The sequence below is a fragment of the Nyctereutes procyonoides genome, unplaced genomic scaffold (genome assembly GCF_905146905.1).
Source record: "Nyctereutes procyonoides isolate TBG_1078 unplaced genomic scaffold, NYPRO_anot_genome, whole genome shotgun sequence".
NCBI classification, from domain to species: Eukaryota; Metazoa; Chordata; class Mammalia; order Carnivora; family Canidae; genus Nyctereutes; species Nyctereutes procyonoides.
This window is the reverse complement of record NW_026575131.1, coordinates 20834799-20852780: the sequence shown is the minus strand read 5'-3', so window position 1 is coordinate 20852780 and position 17982 is coordinate 20834799. Positions and strand designations below refer to the sequence as shown.

At 42.3% G+C, this 17982-nt stretch overlaps 1 protein-coding gene across 10 annotated transcripts in view; it reads right to left on the bottom strand.

Moving 5' to 3' along the window:
- FOXP1 (forkhead box P1) overlaps window positions 1-17982 on the bottom strand; it is a 582432-nt gene that overhangs the window by 191900 nt on the left and 372550 nt on the right. The window contains exon 1 of one of the 10 annotated variants that reach the window (XM_055342947.1): window positions 173-190. The exons of the other annotated variants lie outside the window; for them this stretch is intronic. The gene's annotated coding sequence lies outside the window, so the exon portion shown is untranslated. Of the gene's footprint in view, window positions 1-172; window positions 191-17982 lie in introns of those variants that run through there. 10 annotated transcript variants of the gene reach the window in all.

Genomic DNA, 17982 nt, shown 5'->3' with positions numbered 1-17982 from the left:
GTGCACACAGCCACGGCTGGCATTCCCGGGGAACTGCCCGCCAGGCTCCGGGCTCTGCGGTGGCCCACCTGAAACCAGACCGCTGAACTCTGTGACTGTTTACAGTTGTCACGATTCTGATAAGCACATCCTGCTTGCTGTTCAACACCCTGTTAAAGGCGCAGAGGCTTACCTGGCCACTCGCACCCCTGGGTATCCCAACCTGCCCAGCCCCTCAGGCCACTCGGGGGAGCTCAGCGCAGGACACACGGTGGCCCTGAGAGGAGCTAAGAGTCAGCAGAAGGCTGGCCCTGCGAACCTTTAATCCAGGCCTTTCCCTTGAATTGCCTGTTCTCCAGGGAGTTCTCCAAGTCTGTAAATATTTCCTCCTAATGATTCAACCCCGTCTCAACCAAGCACATAAGCACATTTCAACTCTCCAAATGAGTTCGGAGGTGATGAACTTTGATCACAGACTACTCGGCCAACATCCCCACCCCATCCAGGTGTCGGCATCTTAGCTGAAAAGAAAATACTCCATCAATGTCTCCTAATCCTCTTGGTTAAACACGGGACGATAAGGAAAGATATACATCATGAAATGACCAGGCAGTGTCTGCTGGGGTTGTGGGTGTGTCACGTTAAGGTAAAGAGGAAGATTCCAGCATAAGCATAAGAGAAGTAAACCGCTCAAAGCTCAACTCCAGTCAGTGGTAATTATTCTAAGAGACAATCCTACAGGAAGAGAGCACATATTCACATCCCAAGTCAGACAGTTTAATGAAGTGAATGACTGTAGTTTTAAAAGATGGGATGCTGGGGCAGCCCAGGTGGCTCAGCAGTTTAGCACCCGCCTTCAGCCTGGGGTCTGATCCTAGAGACCTGGGATCGAGTCCCATTTCGGGTTCCCTGCATAGAGCCTGCTTCTCCCTCTGTGTCTCTGCCTCTCTCTGTGTGTGTGTCTCTCATGAATAAATAAATAAAATCTTTAAAAAAATAAAATAAAAAAATAAAAAGATGGGACGCTTTACTTTCTGAAGTTGTGTTTTCAGAAGCACTGCAATAAACATCAATAAATAACATTTACTGAGCCCCTACTATCTGCATATTGGAAACAGCATACTAAGTACTGTAGTAATTGTGTACAAATGAGAAAAGGCTCTCAAGAAGGAAAATATTTCTCAGGGACCAGATATGGTGCGATGCTTTTTTTCCCCATATAATTTTATCTTGGAATTGCCTACACCTGATTCTGACTGTAATGGGTCTGGGAATCAAGGTATTCTTTGAGGAAAGCTCTAAAGCCAGGATATACTTAAGTCCACTGTACAACTAGGAAAAACACGCTGAGGAAAAATACCTTAGGTCTATGGTATAAAATCGTGAGAACAGGTGCCCAGGAAAGGCATATTTCCTGTGAGCGTTCATTTGCTATTGGTTCTTTGGTTCTGTTTTCTATTCACTGGTGGACAGTAAAGAGGAGAGACAAAAATGTGCCTCTATAGTTGGACCACTTGGGCTCAATGCCCAGTTGACCACCCAGGAGCTAGCTGTACGACCTTGGGTAAGTCACCTCACCTCACTGTGCCTCAGTGTAGCATCTATTGAGTGGAAACAATAATAGGACATTCCTTCTGGGGTTGTTTTGAAGTTTCAGTGAGATAACTCCTAGAGACACCGGGGTGGCTCAGCGGTTTAGCACTTGCCTTCAGCCCAGGGCGTGATCCTGGAGTCCTGGGATTGAGTCCCATATTGGGTTCCCTGCATGGAGGCTGCTTCTCCCTCTGCTTGTGTCTTTGTCTCTCTCTCCCTGTGTCTCTCATGAATAAATAAATAAAATCCTAAAAAAAGGAGAAAGTTAGCTCCTGCAAAGTACGCTGGCTAGCATGTCACTCTCAGGGAACAGAGGCTACCACAATTCCATTAGGAGTAGCTGGCAGACATACAGTAACAGGTGCCAAGGAGTGGGGATTTTGGTTTTTGTGTTTTTTATGCTTGCAATAAAATTTCAAAACAGAGATTTTGAATTTGTTAACTTGGGAGAAGTACAATTACCCAATTCTTGTAACTAAAATGTATCCCAATATTACTAGAAAAAATACTGCATTACTCCACGCCTAACCACAGGATGCTCAGATGGGTATTATTCCCTTTATACAGTTAAGGAACCTGAGATTCAGAGAGTTCACAGTGCTGGTATACTGGCCAGAGAGAGTTGGGAATGAAACTCAGGTTTGTGTCAATGCAAAGTGTATGTCTTTATCATGATATATTCTCAAAGATCACCCACAGCATAAAAAGGACATATTCCTGGAAATGCATATAAAGTATGCAATGCTTGGGTTCAGTCTGAAACACAATCTTACACTGAAACTTACAGTTTAGGAGTATCTAGATGGCTCAGTCACTTACGGGTCTACCTTCAGCTTGGGTTATAATCCCGAGGTCCTGGGATCGAGCCCCACGTTGGGTTCCCTGCTCAGCGGGGATCCTGCTTCTCCTTCCCCCTCTGTCCCTTTCTCTCTCAAGTAAATACAATATTTTAAAAAATAAAAAAAGGAATTTCTAGTTTAGAGCTAAGAGAAATACAATGTGAGCCACATAGCTAATTTTAACTTTTCTAGTAGCCAAACTTTAAAAAAGTTAGGTGAAATGGGTGGAATTCATGTCAGACACATTTTATTTAACCTGTATTTCTAAAATACTATCACTTCAATGTGAAATCAACACAGAATGATCAATGGGATACTCTACATTGTTAACATACTAAACATACAAAGTCTTTAAGCTTTGGAGTGTCTTTTCCACTTACAGAGCATCTCAGTTCACTCTAGCCATTTTTCAAGAGCTCATGGGAGCAGGGGCTAGACCACGCTGGCCAGCGCAGTGCTCGCAGCAATTCGTAATGATAGCTCATGTTAAACACTACTGAACAAAATCATTTGTGCCACCTGACAGCTAACATCTAAGTTTTCACCTGGCATATCTGTGATTTGGGCGGGGCTCAGGCCATTTGCCTTCATTGCTCAGCTACCGTCTAATATCCACATCCTTAGCTACAAAGACTCAATGATATTTTCACCCCCTATGCAGAACATTCAGGCCTTATTTAGGATGGTGTAGCCCACACAGCTCCACATGCTTCCTTTCTTGACGTAAGGGGAAACGCCACATGTCAAGTGGAGCAGGTAAGCCAGGCCTGCAGCACAGGGAACCATGAAGCAAAGGAAGAGGATTTATTCCTTTGTGCTTGTGGACAATCAACGAAAACCAGCTCTTATTTACTAAGCCAAAATAGTTTGGCCATGGGCTTCTTTGGTGGGGCTCGGCTCGGCTGGGGTGCTCATTGATTCCCTGGCAGATGGCAATCTCTCCTGCAGGATGGACACCAGCCAGAGATGAATGTTTAATTACAAGAGAAATCGGAAGGATTGCTGAATGACTGAGTGACCGCTGAGAGCAAAATGTCCAAAGGAAAAAGGGAACAGCTCTAGGAAAAAGAAGTATTCAAGTGAGGGCTGAATGCATAAGCCGGGGATCCTGCTACGTGAGACTGAAAGTGAAGAATGGGTTCCCTTCCTTCCATTTCTCCCTTTACTCACTCAATACCTACTCAGCACCCAGCACGATGCAGGTGCAGGAAAGGTAAAGACATTGTTGCCAGCCTCAAAAGCCTAATGGTGAACACCCGTCATCCACCATCAGCCAGTGGGGTTTATGCTTCAGTGAAGGGGTGCATTGAAGTGGCGAAAAGAGAGAGGCTTTGTAAAGCACAGGAGAAGTGAACCGAGCCTGGGGAAAAAAAAAAAAAAGGAAAAGAGGAAGCAAAGAAGAGATGAGTATTTGGGGAATAAGACCAGTGTGTGCAAAGGCATGGAGTCTTTAGGGAGCTGCTGGGATATTTGGTCTCGTCGTGGTGGAGTGGAAAATGCAGGATAAGCTCTCATGTAATGAGCAGAGGTCAAAGCATAACTGGTAATTTAATACCATGCAAAGAAATGTGATTTTAATGCTTCAGGTTAGTTTAACATCCAGAATTTATGAAACGGGCGAGGGAGAAGGCAGAGTCTTTGGCTGACACGCTTCTTTACACAGCAAGGGCCGGAAGAACAGAAAGGAAGGTGGGCCTCCCGGGCTGTTCAGGTCAGCACATCTGGGCAGGGCCTGGCCTTGTTTACCACATCGGGCCTGGGAGAGGTACTGGCCAATCAAGACTGAAAAGCAGAGGAACAAGTGGATGTCTTGATCATCAGACGACTAGGGAAAACCCAGCATTAAGACCTAGAACAACAACAACAACCTACAAAAGACTGTCTGGTTCAGGGTGTCACAGGAAAAGCACAAATATACCTCCAGTACACAGCAACAAAGGACAGGGCGCCATCTTACATTAATCAAACCCAGGGGCTTCAGGTCGGGATCTGACCTGCATTGTAGACCACCCAAAACCATGTTAGAAAATTGACTAAGTAGGGATCCCTGGGTAGCTCAGAGGTTGAGCATCTGCCTTCAGCTCAGGGTGTGATACTGGAGTCCCGGGACGGAGTCCCACATCGGGCTCCCTGCAGGGATCCTGCTTCTCCCTCTGGCTGTGTCTCTGCCTCTCTCTCTGTGTCTCTCGTGAATAAATAAATAAAATCTTAAAAAAAAAAATTGACTAAGTAGGTATAGATTTTCAAACAAGTTTTGGAGTGTTGAAACAGAGAGCAGAGAATGTTGGGGAGAAGACAGGAATAGGAAATGGTCTAACACAGAAAGGACTTGAAAATTCTGAATGCCCTTTAAATAACAGTGCTCCAGTCCCAGGAACAAAATCAGACCAAAATATTAGAAAGATAAGGCAGCATGAAAAAGTTCATCCCTGAAATGGGTGGCTCTTAAATACAAATAGAAATATTACCCACTCACCTGTACCCCAAGCACGTGGAAATTAGGTTGAATCATGGAATCTGAATACAGTAGGTTAAGGGGCAGAGGTGAGAAGACTTAAGAAACTTTCTGGATAAATGCATTGAAGCTATTCATTAAACAGGAGAAGAAATGGCTGCCAGCAATACTCAGTGTATTGCCCAAGTGTCACATAGAGAAGCTGAACCGGTGGTATTACTGTGATAAGAATGTAAATCTTCTGATATCAAGTTGTTCTTTCTCTCCTGCCTTCCATCAAGAGGTCACTGATACCTGCATGCTAATTATGCAAAGGAGGGAGAAAAAAGCATATAAGCTCCTGTCCTCATGAAGCTTCTATTCAGAAGTGGGAAAGAGAAGAAAAAAAAAAAAAGGAAGGAAGGAAGAAAAAAAAAGTGGGAAAGACATAATCAGATAACCCATACACAAAAAATGAGTACAGTGCCTCAGCTTGCTGGGAACAGATAAAAGTGAGTGGCAGAGTAGAGAGTGACCATGGAGGCTAAGTTCAGATAGTCAGGAGGTCCCCTGAACTACTACTCCCTCTGAGGCACTCATGGTAAGGTGTGGGTGAACAGTGTAGACAGCAGAAACTGAGTCTGGGGGTGAACAAGGCCCCTGAGGCTTCCGTCGGCGAGGTAACCAACATGTGTGCCCCTTTCATTGCCCCCACCCCACGCACTCCAAGCCACAGCTATTTATATGCAGTACAGGCAATGGAGAAATAGTCCTTCCATAGATAATATATAAACATTGTAAGGAAAAAGGAAAACACCCCCCAAAAAAACAAAAATCCTCATAAACCCAGAAAACAGACTGGGGGTTGCCAGAGGTCAGGGTTTGGGGGGTAAGTGAAATGGGTGATGGGGGTCAACAGGTACGGACCTCCAGTGATAAAATAAATAAGTCCTGTGGCTGTCACGGACAGCATGGTGACTACAGTTAGCAATGTACTGAATAGTTGAAAGTTGCTAGGAGTAGGTCTTAGAAGTTCTCATCCCAAGAAAAAAATTGTGTGACTATGCATGGTGTACATGCTAACAAGACCTACTGTGGTGATCGTTTTGCAACACATACAAATACTATATCATGTTATACATCTGAAACTAATATGTTACCTGTCAGTTATATTTCAAAAAAATAATAAAAATAAATGATATAAGAGACTATAAAAAGGGTCCCCAAATTAAAATATGGATAAACCCAGGACTGAAAGTTAAAAGTCATGTGACCCCTGGATTTCCCTTTCGGCCCACAGACCACGCTCCCAAAAAATGTAGTTATTACAAATTCTAACATGCTGAGTGGGGAAAGATAGGCCCTGAATATGGAAACAAACAGTTGAAGACTACTTAACACATTTTTTTAAAAGTCTACTGGGTGAGGGGCACCTGGGTGGCAGGGCTGGTTAAGCATCCAACTTTCAGTTTTGGCTCAGGCTGTGATCTGCTGAGATCAAGCCCCCAGTCAGCTCTGTGCTCAGCAGGGGAGTCAGCTTGATATTCTCTCTCCCTCTCCTTCTGCTCCTCCCACTTGAGTGCATTCTCTCTAAAATAAATAAATCTTAAAAAAAAAAAAAAAAGGCTACTGGATGTATCACAACTATCCGTAGAAACTCAGAGATGTGTGAGGAACTCTTTTCCGGGTCCATGTTTTCAGAAAACTCTATTAGGTTGGAGAGAATCCAGAGAAGGACAAGGATGATTAAGAGGAGAGAGAATGTAAGGTTACCAGGGTCAGGATGGTTTAGCCTATAAGGGAGAGGGCCACAGGGTGACTTAGTAACTGTCTTCATATATAGGACAGGCTATTACCAAGAGGAGTGGGCAAATGAATTCGGGTAGCCACAAGAGTGAGTTCTTAACCAGACTTGATTACACTCAGGGACACTGTACAGTTCCTTGCCTTGGAGGGTTTTTTTTTTTTAAAGATTTTATTTATTTATTCATGAGAGACACACACACACAGAGAGAGAGAGAGAGAGACAGAAACATAGGCAGAGGGAGAAGCAGGTTCCTCGCAGGGAGCCCGATGCAGGACTCGATCCCTGGACCCAGGATCACACCCTGAGCCAAAGACAGATGCTCAACCCACTGAGCCATCCAGGCATCACCCTTGGAGAGCTTTTTACACAACCCATCCTCCTTGACTACAAATAACCCTTTTTAGGTACAGTGAGGTGAAGCTGAGACCAACTGACCTTCAGTCATCCTTTCTATTATATTTCAACTTACAGTTCAGAAGTGTGGAAATAAGACCTTACTAATATTCCATTTCCTACCCTAGGGGGTGAGGAGTAAAAAAAAAAAAAAAAAAAAAAAATCAAGATCTAGCAAGATCTCATCCAAGGAGGGGTTTACCAATGACACTGTTTTATAATGTGATAAAAAGGATGTCACTTTTCACCTGATTTTTAAAAAATGGTGGTAAACGTAAACAATAGGAAAGAAGGCCTAATTAATGTAATTATGCTTAGAAGAAAAAAATTAGGCCAAATGTAAGAAGAGGCCCTCGGGTCCCAATTTTGCTAAATTACAGAATGAATATAGAGCTGCCATGCACATATCCTAAGTTCAAGCTGAACTCTGGGATTCTCTTCACTTCCTTCAAGAAGAGGCATTTACGGCAGAAGGCTCAAGAACCAATAAAAAAAGGTAATTTCACAATATCGCTGCTGTGTCCCCAATCATCCAAAGGGCCGAAGGCAGCTCCGTTCCCACTACACTGCACTGCGCTTGCCACCCGGCTGGTTTTCAATTGACACTGCTGTGTACTTTTTTTTTTCCCCCAAGCTGGGCCTATCGGGGTTTTGTAAAATATTGCAACTCCACACCAGGCTGCTGGTCTCTGCTTGGGCTGTGATCAAAAGTAGGGTATGATTTACGCTCCTAGAGAAAAGTGGGCTCAGCACTGGCTCTAGGCACAGGTGAGGACTCTAAAAGCCAAGTACAATTTGAGAAGGAGATGGTCAGAAACTGGGGAGTAAGTAATTCAGCTACTAGGTCATCTGTATCCGTGATTCTGAAAAGTAACACTGATGAGTAAGTTTCTACTGAAAATCAAGGGCTAAACTTACTTTGGCATTAACTGAAAATAGAGATTTCCCCTTCAATTCTACAGAATTCTAGAACCCCACTGCTCCAAATGGTGGCCATGAGCCACATGTGGCTATTTCAATTTAAACGAATTAACATTCAAAAAGTCAGAAATCCAGCTCCTCTGTTGCTCTAACCATATTTCAAGTACTCGGGTACCACACTCATTAGTGGCTACTGCACAGGACAGCACGAATAAATGAACATTTTCACCTTCACAGAACATTCTATTGGGCACCTCTGTTCTAAAGTATTAAAGGCTGAAAGGCACTGGAGAAGCCAGCCAAATAATTTTATAGATGTGAAAACTAAGACCCACACAGAAGGTAGAGGTTACCAGCCCTAATAGTTAACGGCCAGCTCCTCGCCTAACCCCCACATCAATGCAGTCTGAACTACAGAGATATAAGAGAGGTTACACGTAATGAGTCATGAGGGCCTTGGGAGAGACTAGACAGGGAGCGAATTAACCTTCCACAATTTGACGGGAACAAAAGCATAGGATGCAAAGATCATCTGGTGGGGAAGATGTAGCTTAAGGGAAGGAAAACAGATCATTTTGTGGACTAGAGTCAAACGTGGCTGAAAGGTCTAAGGTTCAGTAAGAATGGAAGAGGAAATTGAGGCTCGATTTGCAAGGCTCCTGTTTCCGTTCCCCATTGCTTTGTTACAAAACACCCTATAGGAGGCTTATGATAACATTTTTTTGTCTAAAATTTTAGGGATTGGCTGGGCTCAGCTGGGTGGTTCTTCTTTAGCTGGGGGGGGGGGGTCAATTATGCAAGTGCATTCAGCTGGAAGCTCCACTGGCCCTCCAAGATATGTCTCTGTTCTTTTATCTCCCCATCCCCAATGTGGCCTCTCACCACCCAGAAGTTTAGGCTAAACTTCCCTGCATGGCAGATAGGTGCCAAGAGAAGTAAGGAGAAATCTGCCAAGCCTGAAACTGGCCGATATACCTTCCACTGTGTTCTAGGACCTAAAGCAAGTGAAGGGGCTGCCTAAAGTCAAGGTGGGCGGGGACACAGGCTCTAACATCTGAAAAAAAGAGAGTGGGAAAGGATGTGTGGTCATTCTCAGTCTGTCACATCCCACCCCCCTCGCCCTATACCAAGCTAAAGAAAAGGAATTGAGCAGGAGGCAGGTAACAAGAGAATAGAGCAATCAGAACTGTATCTCAAGGAGAAAAAACCAGTCCGGATGAGTGGAATAAATGAGGTTAAGAATCTCCAGTTAGGAGCACCCACCACTGAAGGCACTGGACAGAAACAGGGTCAAACGCTTCAGATAAAAATGGTGCATTACTCACCCAGATGGGAAAAGCTTGCTCAGTAAAGGTAAGTTTTACTTCTGAACCAATTTAGAAAAATTCCTGCTTGCAGTGTACGTTCAGATGCAAAAAAAGAGTAACGACAGCCACAGGCCCATCCAAAGAGACGCCAAACATGCAGTCAAATGTACCTTAAGTGCTTTTTAACCTGGTTTCAATCATCACTTACAATTTTTAAAATTCTGCTGAACAGGTAGCTCCCCTGAATTAGAAAGTTAAACAACATTTACCATTAGCAAGCCATTATTTGGAAAGCTGAAACTGTATGGTAAATTACAGGGTATAAGAGATACTTAGCTAACTGAAATCTGGCCAAAATAGTAGGACAAATGTAACTAAATACTAGCTTGGAATTCTAATTAACCACTGCTTCCCACAGACTTTGTTTTTACATCTCTTTCAAAATAGGCATTATCGATACGATCCTTTCAGAAGGTTTTAGCCCAACTGAAGGAAGAGCCAAAAACTTGAAGATGTCTAACATTAAGACTTTTGGAATAAATGTCCACTCTACCCTGTTATTTACTGAGTTCGTCCTGCATACCAAGCGCCAGAGATAAAGCAGAGCACGTGAGAGAGTCCCCATCTCACTGAGATGTATATTCAGTGGCAAAAGTCAAATTATAAGCAAATCCATCTAGGATAATTTCAGCTTAGGAAACACGCTCCATCAAATCAAAATGGGGGAGTTGACATGGTGACATGTGCATGCAGGAACTATTTTATTTTATTTTATTTTTTTTTAAACATTTTTTATTTTTTAATTTTTATTTATTTATGATAGGCACTCAGTGAGAGAGAGAGAGAGAGGCAGAGACACAGGCAGAGGGAGAAGCAGGCTCCATGCACCGGGAGCCCGACTTGGGATTCGATCCCGGGTCTCCAGGATCGCGCCCTGGGCCAAAGGCAGGCGCCAAACCGCTGCGCCACCCAGGGATCCCCCAGGAACTATTTTAGACAGAACCGTCATCCCTGCGTTCTCAAACTGTCAGCCAGGAATCGAAGGGCCACACACCCTTGGCACCTGTAGGTTTCACCTGATCCATTAGCTTCTAAATTCCTCTCTTCTCTGAGGTCCCTTCTGAGCTCTGTAAGCTATAAAGACCTGGGGAGGAAGTGGAGTAGGGCAAGAGCACATGGCTATTTTATAAGCTCAGGAAAGGGACCCCTGGGTGGCTCAGTCGGTTAAGCATCTGCCTTTGGCTCAGGTCATGATCCTGGGGTCCTGGGATCAAGCCCTGTGTCGGGTTCCCTGGTCAGCAGGGAGCCTGCCTCTCCCTCTCCCTCTCCCCCTGCTGGTGTTCTCTCTCTCTCTCTCTCTCTCTCTCTCTCTCTCTCTCTCAAATAAATAAAATCTAAAAAACAAAAAAAAAAAACAAAACAAAAAAAGGAAGCTCAGGAAATGAGTTATTTCCTGAGCCACCCACTGCTACCTACCAAGAGATGGAGAACCTAAAAAGTTTCCTGAGGAATAGAGTGTCCCCCTTACCTACACTTGCTAATTAACCAGGTGAATGAGGTAGAAGACCTTGTCTACTCATATTCTAGCTATAGGATAGTTCAGTTTAAGGGTGGATCCCTCCAGTTATATTTTTCGCATTTGATAAAATCTTCCTGGTAGCGTTTATCACTCCAGTTCCGACTGCCATCACCCTCCCAAGCACCGCCAGCGCGTTAGAAAATGCATTGATGCCAAAGAAAGAAAAGAAAGGAAAAGAAAAAAAAGAAAAGAGAAAAGAAAAGAAAAGCAGGTAGTACACCTGTGTTCTCTATATTCACACACACAAGCAAATATAAACTTAGAAGAAACAGTTTCTGAGTTCGAGAACTTTGAATGTATATAATATTGGCCTTAATAAAAACAACGTACATGAATAACAGTTAAATTAGTAGACTGCTTCCAGAATCTTTTCTTCCAGGCACACCCACGGTATGTCTTTAACAGATCCTGGGTACTTCAATGAAAAACTGAGGTGCCAATGATTTGCAGGCTAAATTAATGTTAAATACTTCAAAGAACTGGACAAATAGGTCGGCAGCAAAAATTTTATGAGTTCACTTCCTTCAAGGGAACTTGGGAGAGCGGGCTTTTATTGCTGTGAATTCTAGTCACCCCTTCTACCCCTCAGCATCTGTTTGAAATATGTAGTAGACAATTGCTTTTTTGGCTGTGACTCAGGTGGTTGAAACACAGGACAAACAGACTACTGTATATAAGCTTTCCTCCAGCAATGAAAATTTTTATTAACTCTCCTGCATAGCAAACGTGGCGGCTGCTTGGTACCCAGTCTCCACAGCATTATCGAGGAATCTATTTACAAATTCTGGTGGCCGAGCAAGGGGGTGACCATGTTAAAACGTGTCGCCTCTCTGTTTCCTCACATTTCGGGAGAAGCAGGGAAAACACCACCACCAGCAAAATCTTGCGTCTGTTCAGTTTATCATTCAGATGTGTAAAATTCCAAGTTAAATACTAAATATGAGCTTTCTACATAAATATGTCAGTCTTGCTGCAGAGGCCAGCCAAAACAAACAAGTCCCACGGTGTGAAGCAGCAGAATTTTCATAGAAGCCATGCACTTGCCCGTTTTTAATCAGTTTTTCAAATTTTCTCCCAAGACAACAGAAATGTTAGAAAGCAACCCACAGATAGGAGTGAGAGAGAGCTCTCTCCTCTTCACCATGGCGACTGGGAAAGGATCAAGGGCCGAATGTCTGCCCAGCCAAACCCGAGCCTGTCTGTAAAACTGAGCACAGAAGAAAGCTAAATCCCATCCCATCAGCCCAGCCCCAAAATAAAGAAACATATAGGCCGGGACTAGAAATACGCATGGACGTATCCCAAACTGAGAGTGCCGAATTTAAACAGTGAAAGGATACTTGACTCCAAAGCAGGGGCGAAAAAAAAAACCCACTTTGCTAGAAACAGCGCGTGTCACTAGAACAGAAGCTGTTTAATACTCATCTCCAAAGACTAACTCATTTTATATAGAAGTCTATTCACAAACTGGGAAACTGCCTTCATCAAAATCTTTGGGCCCAGACTACTTCGCAAGAGCGTATACATACTTTTTCAGGGACCTGTTCTGTGTTTCCTGTGAACAAATCTACTGCCCATTTAAGTGAGTAAAAATTACTTTCTTCCTTCACTTGAAAACTCAGATATGCTTTATCTTACAACAAACACCAAACTTCCTTTGAACTTTAAATTCATGCCTCCTCCACACCCAGGTCCATTATACTTGAAATTATTTGCCTCCAAAATTATAAAGTAAAGGAAGAAGTAAGTGGTTGAGAGGACCAGGGTAACAACTGTTTTTCTTCCTTAAACCAATTTACATAGACTTTTTCCTAGTTGTCCCAAAATGCAGATTCTTCAAGGAATATTTCAGGCATTTAAACGGAAAGTGAACTCCCATGAATTTTGGCAAAAATAATGGAAACAAGGACTGAAACAAAAATATCCAATAAAACACTTTCTCTTTCCTGAAAGAGATGGAAAGGAAATAAAACACACCCTGAAAAGAAAATGATTTTATAAAACGTTACTAGGAATAGCTTTCAACAAATTCAAAGGGAGCGCCACTTTTTTTTTTTTTGTAAAAAAATCAAAACCTGTTTCCCAGAATGACTTCTCTAAAATCATCAGCACCTCACAAATTTTTTGGTTTCAAGAACATTAAACTCAATTAAGTTTTCTTTAATATTCAAAAAATTAAGAAAGGAAGCCAATTCTGCCAAAAGGCCTTTTTAATCATTTCAAGTTAAAAAACAACAACAACAACAACAAACCCAACTCAGTCACAGCAGACTAGCCACACATGTCAAAAGTGGTGATTTTTTTGTGAAGTATAAGGACTGGATTCACTATACAAAAATCATCTGCTGAGATGTTTGCTATAACTGGTATATACCCTCCTTGGGAGAAATTTCTTCAGAGAGAGAAGTTTCCTGACTTCTCTCTGAGCATGACCAGCTCTCATGCCCACCTTGCCTTTTCTGAGCCATGTGGTCCACAGGGCCAAACTGTTTGAGAGGAAGAGGGTACATACTGATTCCAGCCAAACAAAACTGAAAAAAAAAAAATCAAAAGCACTTGGCTAAGCATATCTCCACCTCCACCCACCTCAGAGGCACCTGAGATGGCCAGCAGGCCCCGCAGAAAGTTCTGAGCCACTTGGAGGTCTCTGCAAAATTCAGAGGTGAGGCAGGTGAGAAGGCTCCTTTAGTCACTGGCCTGGGACGCTTGCTCACGACAATTTGCATTCTCTACACAGAAAATGGGAAGCAGTAACTGTGTGTAGCTCGTGGTAACAGAAACACCCTGTTGGAGCAACTGATGTCAATCTTGCACTTAGCAGCACGAAAACACTGGACAAAAGACTGGTTCGCTTGCTTGACTTACACAATTAAGTTCCTCTAGAGGAGGACTCTGAGTTCTAACAGTGCCCGCAGTCTGGAGACGGGTAAAACCTCAGAAGTAGTCATTCAAAAAACCTTTAGAAAGAGTGCCCAGCACTCCGTTCTCTTTCCCTTGCTGGCCATGCGGCACAGGGTCTGCAGGGGGCAGCGTTCTGGGGACCCCAGGGCACAGACATGGGAACTAAAGGCAGCCCTTGCCTTCAGAAAATTATAGAGTTTTACCGGAGGACAGGACAAGCACAGGAGAGGCAACACAAGAGACGGGGTGACAAGTGCAGTGGGTGGGGTGTGTGTGTGTGTGTGCCCATCAAGGCACCATGAATAATGTATGCCACCTGGTGACACGTGACGGCCCCCTCTCCCGAAGCCTCGCACAGTTGCGTTCTTTAAACTTTTCTTGAACTCTGTGCAATTAAACAAATTTGGCAACCCATGCTAATTTTGAAAGGCACTCCCTGGGAATTTAGTAAAAGTTTAAACAACTTGTTTACATGTGTTTGGCCCATCTGTTTAAACAAAAAGTTTATTTTAAGAGGAGCAAATCTTGGGTGCAAGCTCCTTTTGTGCTTGAGACCACTAGTGACCTCTTACCCAGCTCCGTTTCCCTAATCTGCATTCTCAATCTCTTCTGTAAACAAAACTCGAATAACAACTTTTTATGATAAATGTTGTACACCTCTAAGATGACAGCTGCAAAATAAACTCGACTTTTATAACCAGGAAGCGTTCTAAACATACAGAAAATGCTCTTTTTTTACACTGTTCCCTTCGAAGAAACCACACACAAAGAATTTTTTTGTGCGTTTGCGTGCGAATGTGTGTATGTGTGAGTGTCTCTCTCTCTATTCCCAATGATGATTCTGAAATGTGTGCATTCCCATCATGACCCAGTGTTTTCCAGCCCCATGATGCCCTCACTTTTGATTGTGGAGATGATGCTGAAGTGCACAGAGTATTTACTGATCCGGTTATCTTGTTCTGTGACAGGCAGGATCAATCAATCAAGGGGCCAGCTTTGCACTTACATATTCCAGGCACATCTCCGCACTTCAGGATACGAGATCACAGTGTTATCCAGCCAAATTTGATCAACAAATGCAGTTCCCCTGTGCCACAGCAATCTCAGATGAAGATGTTATTATGTGGAACTGAGCAAAGTGATAAAGACAGTACAGCGGAGCTCAGAGAAGCCCGGCTGGACCTTACTGACAGCTTTTATATACCGAGGTGGCGATGTCCCCTTCTTCCAGGATTATAAAAGTTCCCTTGATTTGAAGAAAATCATGCTGTACATACACTGGTGACCCCCCACCCCCACCCCAAACACTGCATTTCCCCATCTACAACTAAAATCCTCAAGGAAGAGGCAACATATATGCGGTGTTAACACTGCCGGCAAAATCCTTTAATAAAGAGGATAATATTTAAAGCACAGAGAACATGAATGCGAATTTTCAGAGCGCTTTCGATGGTTGCTGTTACTCTTAATTGGTGTAAGCTAAAACAAAAGTATGTTCTCATAATTTAATTGGCATTATAAATAATTTGATTAATACCACATCTATGACATTGTATGTAAGGAGGTGTCAATATTTTAAGTGGATTTTAAAAAAAAAATGTCTGAAAGAATCTTATTGTGCCAATAGCTTTTGCTTCACTACTGCCCTGCAGTTATTTTACATTATTTAATCCCAAATCCCATCTTTTGGATTCCACCTTCCTCTTGCATTTTAAATCTTTAATGGAAGCCTTTGGCGGTCCATGGGTACAATGATTAGATATCTGCAGAGAGAAATTGAAAAATTAATCATCGTTTCCATTTTATATTTTTGTACTACACCAAAAATTACTTACTTGTAGAGCTAACTTCTACACTCTTGCAATATGTTCCTTAACATTGCAAATGTGGAGAATGATTTCAGATAAAGCATGTCCAAACTGAGCCAGTAAACAGCCTTAAGTTATTCTTTGAGATTTGTATTCTGGGTTTTCATCCAAATTTCATTTTGATTCATTTTAATTAAAATACATTTATTGGTAGAGGTTACGTTACATGCGGCCTAAAACCAGGGCAAGAGTATCCACGTTAATCACAGGAATGATGTTAAGATTGTTTATTATCCTTTTATGAATTTTCCTACTTAAATTACAACATTTCACAACTCTATGCAAAATGTGAAATGCTATCCACATGCAGTTTATTATAGAAACTGATATATGCATTAATCTGACCTCCCCCTAAACAGCTCCTTAACCACAGGAACTAAAAGAAAAGGAGGAAAAAAAAAAAAAAAACACCAAAAAACAAGAAACAGAAAACCACCTAAAGTCAGCTATCACATCGCGAGTACATCACACTGCTAAATCTATTAACTTTGTTTTCTTTTTTCACTATTATTAAACTGGAAAGAAAAATTCAACTGGAAAATTGTGCCTTTTCGGTTCCCTTGTCATCATGTAATAAGTATGAGAAATATATGTGCAATGGCCAAATGGCCGGTAGACAAAACACCCACTCTAAGTGACGTACTGTTTTCCATACCACTCAGACAAAATCAAAACAACAGAACTGCTGCAAACAAAAACAAAATAACATTTCCCATCAGCATTCCAGACAGAGAAAATTTACAGGAAAAGAAGCTGGGAAAAGAACCAGAATGAAATAACTGCTCATACCTCCACTCTTGGTAGAGCCATTTCTTCAGACAAACAGCACTTACTTTAACACTGAAATGTTTAACAATTGATAAAATGTTTGCCAGTGTTAGATGACTTTTTTTCTTTTTTCTTTTTCAGGCAAACATTTGCACTGTTTAAAGTGATGAAGTGCTTCTATAGAACGGAGGGGGCTACTTTTTGTTTTTTAAACAGGGGGAGACTTATGTTAAGACCAAAAACAAAAACAAAAACAAAAACAAAACAACTTAGGCTGTACAAATGTACAGAGACAAGTGTGTCATTTAATTGGTTCTCTTCTCACTGAGAAATACAGAAGTGTTTCCTGGTACTGCTACGTCCGCCTGGCAGGAGGATGTAAAACTCACTTGAAAAAGTGAAGATGATCTTCTTTTATAGCTGAGTCACACGCGTGTAACTTTATTAAGGTGCTGGCTCCCTGGAAGTCACCGGATCAGGACTGCACCTAGAAACCCGCTCATAAACTGAGGCACGGCGCTGACTGCCAACAGCTGTATTTGACGATTCCATCGAGTCAGTTTGCAGTGTCTCTATCACGGGGGATTCTTGTCAGCTGCTCTCTTGCTAACACAATTCCTGTGTTTTGCCTGGCAGTAAATGGACGCCTCTGCCCTAGCGTCGTCTAAACAACTCCGTTAACATTTGCCCCCGAGCGTCTCTCTCTTTGTCCAGTCCCTGTCTTCTAACAGATGTCATCCAAGCCTAATCAAGCATAAAATGGTCATAAATATTTCTTTCTGGTAGATTTCACATTCGCATTTCATGCAGGGACATGATATTTTTCTGCTACCTCCAGGGAGAGCCTAATGCAAAAACCAGTTACTTACATTCTAGCCTCCTGTTCCTTCAGTAAAATGCAGAACATGTTCTCAGTTCAAAGACATAAAAAGGCGTAAGACTTTATCTTCGCTCTTTTGTTTCACTGCACCTTTTTTTCTTCTCTTTTCTCCCCCCCCCCACCCCCCAAAATGCATCTTCATTTTACAGTTTACACTTATGCATTACAAATGTTCCTTTGGGAGTGTGAAAATATAAAACAAGATCTAAAATGAGACCATGTCTACCGTATTTCAATAACTTCAGGTTTTCAACATGAGACTCCTTAATTACTGGCAGAAAGAGATTTTTTGCTCAGATACCTAATTCAAATAACAAGCTATTTAGAAAGTAGATGAGATAAGATGAGGGCTCTTCTATTTTCGTTCATTTTCTGCACAATTTTGCAACCTTCTTCATCATATTTAGTTAAAACAATGGGATGAATCCCGTGTACAAATTTAAGGTTCATGCCAATTTAGCAGTTGAAAAAAAAAAAAAAGGAAAGATAATCACAAGATAGGCCCCGTTTCTAATACTTGAAACTTTGATCAAGCCGGGGAAGCTACTCCAGATAATTAAGCTGCCTCCTTAATGAGGGAAGAATTGGTAATCAGCACAATCATATTTGTCTTCAGCAAACTTAGTAAATAATGAGTCTTAATCTAAAATAAAACTATCCTAATAATACTTTTGAGGCCATATGTCTGTGTTTCTCTTCCCTACCCCTTTTGT